The sequence below is a fragment of the Epinephelus moara genome, chromosome 20 (assembly GCF_006386435.1).
Source record: "Epinephelus moara isolate mb chromosome 20, YSFRI_EMoa_1.0, whole genome shotgun sequence".
NCBI classification, from domain to species: domain Eukaryota; kingdom Metazoa; phylum Chordata; class Actinopteri; order Perciformes; family Serranidae; genus Epinephelus; species Epinephelus moara.
Window position 1 is genome coordinate 42,748,941 of NC_065525.1, and position 6,011 is coordinate 42,754,951.

General features: G+C 39.9%; 1 protein-coding gene across 1 annotated transcript in view; it reads right to left on the reverse strand.

Moving 5' to 3' along the window:
* cttnbp2 (cortactin binding protein 2) overlaps nt 1-6,011 on the reverse strand; it is a 154,585-nt gene that overhangs the window by 144,456 nt on the left and 4,118 nt on the right. The window lies entirely within an intron of this gene.

The following is a 6,011-nucleotide window of genomic DNA, read 5'->3' on the forward strand; positions in this document are numbered from 1 at the left end:
GTCGTTTTCAAAACACACTTGTGTCACGCGCTCCAAAAGAAACTTGTTGAAACTTTAAACAATAATTTATTGTACAAAACGGGGGGAAACAAACATTGACAAAAACGGTTCCATAATTCATATTAAATTCAAAAGATAACGAAAAAACAGCTACAAGTTAGAGGGAATAGTGATAAAGTGGTAAAACTTTAGCTATACTATACTAGCTATACTATATTTTCACATTTTTAACAATGCAATTTAAAAGTTTTGATTTTTATTGATAACCTACATTTACCAACAACAAAAAGACTACATTTAGCACCAAAAAAATATGTAAGAAAAAAAAGTAAATAAAAAAACGAATATCGAATACCAAATTTTCATAATGAATACCTACCCATAGAAACGAATATTCGAATATCCGAATATTTGGATACAGCCCTAGAGACTAGTCCACTGATGGACCTTGATGATGACTGTTGGTCACCTAGGAAAATTCTAAGTTGGGGATAGCCCTAATAATCATAATGACAATCAAATAAAATAATAAATTGTGTATCCTGGACTTGAAACAATCAGTTGAATAACGATAATTGATTAAATTTGTTATGAAAAAATACCAAACTCTGGTCTCAGCTTCTGAAATTCTGCTTTCTCTATTTTATCTCTCTGTAAACTGAATTGTTAATTTTGGGTTTTGGACTCATTTGGAAAGAACAAAACATCTGAAGTAGGGCTGGGTAAAATGTTGATATTGAATTTGTGATATGGGATGATATATATTGTCGTAGATGTTGGATATTGTAATATAGTAAGTGTTTTCCTGGTTTCAAGGACGGTATTACAGTAGAGTGAAAACCTTTTTCTGAATTTCCCAGTAGAGGTGTGCCGTATCATCTCATTCACGATAATACTGGTATAATTTTTAATATCATATGAACAATTTCATATTGTGATACTCGCGATATTTCGACTTGTTGACATATTGACATCATACTGTTACCCATGGCAACAACAAGCACGTCTGCGGTGGTTCCAAAAAGAGAGCTAAAGTCTGCATCTGAGCACTTTTTCCGACACTAGGTTGCTTTATATTTGTTCTGATGTTGATTTTGCAAATAAAATTTGGGTTTGTACAGAAATTATGTCCAAGAAAAGTCTTTAAGTGAGGATTTAGTGACTAACTCAAAATGCCATACAGCCTAGAGTTAAGCTGTTAAATTCACAAACAACCAAGAGACAATTGTTCTAAAGACATTGTGAATTTCAGGACAATACTGTGTTCATCTCCTCTCCTCAGAGGGAGACGGCTTTTTTTTTCCTGCTCACAACCCTGAACATCACAGCGGCATCTGGTTAGTCCACATTCCAAAGCACAGCGTCAAATTGTTGTGTTAAGGGACCTTGGAAGGGATTGAGCTCACCCTAAGCAAAACCTAAGTGAGGAAAATGAGTCAAATTCTTGGCTGGAGAGTCCCAAAAAATGATGTCACTTCACAAAGAGAGGCCAGAAGATAACACTGGAGGCCGGTGACAGAAGAATTTCCAGTTACCGTGTTGGCGACTACTGCAGCCGTCTGCTCAGAGCCACATCCAGCTGCATTCTCAATATCTGGAAGCTTTTCACCGGGCTATTTGTTCAATAAAACCTTAATAAAACAGAGGCGGGAGAGGCAAATGGAGGAGGCGAGGAGCATCTCGGCCTCTGGTGCACATCAGGCGGATTGCTACCTGCTCATTCTGGTGACGCTCAGTTGTCAGCCGGCCATTTAGGCCTGATTTACAAGCCTACATCGAAACCTCGGCCAAGATTATTCCATTTCATCAAGGAGTCCGACACGTCTCCAGAGGTCCCTCACACAGAATATGACTTTGAACAGGCCGGTGTAACATTTCAACAAGCTGCTGCCTTCTATGTGTCCTTTAAACGCTCCGGTGACATTGTTTATTTCAGCGTAAGGGGGAAAAGTTCATGCTCAGACAACGGGAACAGAGGTAATAAATACATATGAATAAACAGGCCAACGCTCTCTCCTTTAAAAGCCAGAGAAGCTTTCAAGACAGGTGCTGAAAAATATCACAGGTTTTATCAAGCTATCTGTTTCTAACAGAGAGAGGTCTGTGGCTACTCACTCTAACGTGGACCTTTTTTCTTCTCAGAACAAGGAGCTGGAAAGTGTTGCGTCAATCACATGTTTCAGTTTAGTCAAACCACGTTTTTATCCTGATGCCATCACGGCAAGAGCTGGAAATAAAAGCAGGAGAGATTCCAAAGGGATTGATTCATTCACATCGAGCCTTCCAATCGATCCCCGAGCCCCCTTTTTCCCGGCAGCGTTCACCACTCAGAGAATTGGACGACTCAGAGAGGGCTTGATGGACGGCAACCCTGAGCCACCCCGTCCTGTCATGGGGCCTCGGGTGGTGAGGTGAGGCTGGAGGGGTTGAGGGTGGAGGGCTGCTTCTCTCTGGCATTTCTGCACAGTGAGCAGGTGAGGGAAGCGAACACTAATTTGTTCCATGAGCCGTGTGCTGAGCGCCAAGGGCACGAGCAGCCTGGCCGGCACTCAGAGGCTCGCTGTTAGCCCCGGTCCACTTATTAAGGCCTGTGTCATTTCAGTCTGAGCCACGAGGGATGAGAACTGCTCGCTTTGTGCTCGTGTTCTGCTGAGCAAAAAGCTCGCCTAGGCCTGTAAGTTTCTCACAGACTCATGTCCTCTTACTGCGAGCACGAAACTGTGTGATATGACAGCCTGTAAACAGACGCCTGTGAGGGGGTAATAATGCAAGAAAAATGCCATCAAATTGGGGGAATCACAGCGAATTAAAAAGGTTAAATTAAAATATATTATTTTTTACATTCTGTTGTGGTATTGAAGAATGCAGACAGTTTTTATTCAGTTTGTCTAGGTTTTGAGATACCTGTCTCACACAGTTTTTATATACTTCTAATAAAGGTCAGATGAAAACTGTTCACTGGCTGCATTCACACTGAAGGCAGAGGGGGTCTGTCTTTGCTCTTAACAATGTGAACAGCACAAATCTTATGGAATCTGACCTTTTCAATTGACCCCTCCTGAGTCCCAGCCCCCTTAGTTAATAGCCCCTTTTACACTGCCTGTTCAAGGCAGGAATTTTGCGCCATTATACATTATTGTATCGTCACACAGTGCCAAGTATTGATTTTTTATTATATAAATCTTAATTATATAAATTCTTATTATACAAATACAAATAAATTAGACTTGCATCGATTTATCGGCAGTGCTCGGAATCAGGCCGGTTTTCACGTGATCGGCCGTGACCTGACACCTGCCGGTCAGTCTAAAATATGCCGATTTAAAACGCCGGTCAAATTCCCGGCGCACCGCATGATTGACATCGTGTAACATCAGCAGCGCACACACACGTACATGCGCAGCTCACAGCTTGGGCGATGTGAGGAAGTAAAACATGGGCTACCTTAATCATTCACGCACACACATCAAAAGAGTGAAGGAGAAAGTTGGTAATCGTCCGTGTTAAACTTAACTGCGCGTGTCCGCGTGCCGAAGATGCATGTGTCCGCGCGTTTACTGGCGGGCGCATCCTGAAGACCTGTGTGAATTTTCCACACAAGATATTTTTACTTTTTTTGTCTATTTAAGAAATTACCCACAAACGCTATACACCAAGAATTGTTTTATTTATCGATGTTTTTATTTAAGTATGGCTTTTTTACTTATTTATTTTAATACTGTATATTTGAGCAAAAAGGAAAATGTTTCTTAACCTGTGTCACTGTTTTTGTTGTTTGTCTGAGATGATTATTGAAAAGCTGGTTGTATCTTGGTTAAAATGTTCTAATAAAGGAAAGATAGAAAATATTGCAATATCTTGTGAGCTGTAAAGAGGTTTGAAAAAACACTCTGCAGATCGGAAATTGGTATCGGCCCAAAAAATTGTAATTGGTGCAAGTCTAAAATAAATAATTAGGTAGCCTACTAGTATTATATAATCAGTGGCTGTGGTGAGATGAAGAGACTGAAAACTTTATCTTATTGGATAAAACAGATGTTGACAAAGTTTTCCTTTTGGGACATAATTTATTGTTGTAAAAAAAGGTAATAAAATCTAATATTTGTCATCGCAATACTCAGCATATCGCAACATATTTAAAATTGCAATAATATCATATCATGACTGAAGTATTGATCGTGGATCCTCTGGTGATTTCCACCTCCAGAAAACATGTACAAAATATTATAATTAACTGGAACTCAATAGATTAATTTTTATGTGGACTAACATGAGATCAGGGATTGAATAAAAACTGAACCCCAGTGTGACTGAATGAATGTAGTGTTAAAGCTCATGATGTGGTCATGTGTTGGATGTTGACCGATTGACTAATCAGGTTAGTATCAGCGCTGGTACCCATCCATCAGGTCAGCAGATAGTTGGAAGCACCACAAACAAAACCTCCTTGTATTGGAGCAGCAGCATCAATCTGAGAGACTGATCTCTCAATACCTGAAACCAAAGATTGTTTTGCATGGTTAGATTTTTCTGTAATTTGGGTGAACTGACCCTTAAATAGATTCTACAATTATATTTAATCCTCTCTGATGACCTCTCTAACTTGTTTACAGGGAAATTTGAACCACCGCCCCACCCCCGCCCCCCTCCTGTGTCAGAGCACAGAAATTTTGTTGTCAGGAAGAAGAAGCGATGACATTACAGCCACTCATGCTAGTGGCACTCCTCCAACATGGCAGCATGTCCCACATAACCACTGGTGACCGGTCTCAGGCTTCACTTTCACAATAGTCCTGCCAGAGGTCTGAAGATGAGGCTGAACGAGTAGCTGGGTGACATTTAAAGAAGAACTTATTTTGGTTTTCTATGTCTGATGAGAGATTAAACCAAGAGTTCTGGAGCTCACATTCAGTTTCACCAAAATATGTCTGAGTATTTGTTTACACTGGGGATGGGTTTAACAACTGGCTCACTCTCAGTCTCTAACATACATGAATTCATTGAGCTTCAAAGCTACAAATCTGTCATCAAACCTGATTTTGGCATCTGCTGTTATTTAGATTTGTACCTTATTGTTACATTAGACCTTTTACATTTACACATTTGATTGCAGCTGCGGCGCTGCAGTCTCCCTCGGGATGAATCAAGTTTTATCTTATCTCTGGTCACATATAGGTAGCACGCTTCTTCTCCTTTGTAGCTGTCGCTGGGTAAGATGACAGACATCAGCAGCAGCAGATTAGATCAGCTGTAGATAATTAACATTAATTCAGTAATGGCTGAAAATGAAAAGTTTGTCTGCTCTCTGGTTAATGTGCTCTCTGCAGCTGGTGTCTGTGTTCAGACAAAGACTGTTAGTGAGTGAAAAGATGCGTCACTCTGTCACATCAATGCAGAGCTGTGAATGGACTGTTTCTGTAGTTCAGCCAGGACAAACCGAGAGCTAATAATCATCAGCTGATCACTTCACTTCTTTGTTTGAGGTACTCCACAGTCAGTGCATTACATGAAGAAGATGGCGGTCGGCACGCCCCCAGTTTGAAGAAGCCGGCGGAGTACAACACAGAAATTAAAAGCTGCGGCAGCCGTAGGGCTGTACCCAAATATTCGGATATTCAAATATTCGTTTCTATGGGTAGGTATTCGTTATGAAAATTTGGTATTTGATATTCATTTTTTTATTTACTTATTTATTTATTTATTTACATATTTTTTGGTGCTAAATGTAGTCTTTTTGTTGCTGGTAAATGTAGGTTATCAATAAAAATCAAAACTTTTAAATTGCATTGTTAAAAATGTGAAAATATAGTATAGCTTACCAACTGAACTTGTGCGCACGGCACGCTTGAGCACATCGTCTGAGGCTGTGGATCAATGCCAAGTTTTACCACTTTATCACTATTCCCTCTAACTTGTAGCTGTTTTTTCGTTATCTTTTGAATTTAATATGAATTATGGAACCGTTTTTGTCAACGTTTGTTTCCCCCGTTTTGTACAATAAATTATTGTTT